The sequence below is a fragment of the Salvelinus namaycush genome, unplaced genomic scaffold (genome assembly GCF_016432855.1).
Source record: "Salvelinus namaycush isolate Seneca unplaced genomic scaffold, SaNama_1.0 Scaffold132, whole genome shotgun sequence".
Classification (NCBI taxonomy): Eukaryota; Metazoa; Chordata; class Actinopteri; order Salmoniformes; family Salmonidae; genus Salvelinus; species Salvelinus namaycush.
The window spans coordinates 89,502-90,191 of NW_024058031.1; positions in this window are offsets into that span (position 1 = coordinate 89,502).

Consider the following 690-nt stretch of genomic DNA (forward strand, 5'->3'; position numbering starts at 1 on the left):
CCCTAACCCTAACCCTAACCCTAACCCTAACCCTAACCCTAACCCTAACCCTAACCCTAACCCTAACCCTAACCCTAACCCTAACCCTAACCCTAACCCTAACCCTAACCCTAACCCTAACCCTAACCCTAACCCTAACCCTAACCCTAACCCTAACCCTAACCCTAACCCTAACCCTAACCCTAACCCTAACCCTAACCCTAACCCTAACCCTAACCCTAACCCTAACCCTAACCCTAACCCTAACCCTAACCCTAACCCTAACCCTAACCCTAACCCTAACCCTAACCCTAACCCTAACCCTAACCCTAACCCTAACCCTAACCCTAACCCTAACCCTAACCCTAACCCTAACCCTAACCCTAACCCTAACCCTAACCCTAACCCTAACCCTAACCCTAACCCTAACCCTAACCCTAACCCTAACCCTAACCCTAACCCTAACCCTAACCCTAACCCTAACCCTAACCCTAACCCTAACCCTAACCCTAACCCTAACCCTAACCCTAACCCTAACCCTAACCCTAACCCTAACCCTAACCCTAACCCTAACCCTAACCCTAACCCTAACCCTAACCCTAACCCTAACCCTAACCCTAACCCTAACCCTAACCCTAACCCTAACCCTAACCCTAACCCTAACCCTAACCCTAACCCTAACCCTAACCCTAACCCTAACCCTAACCCTAA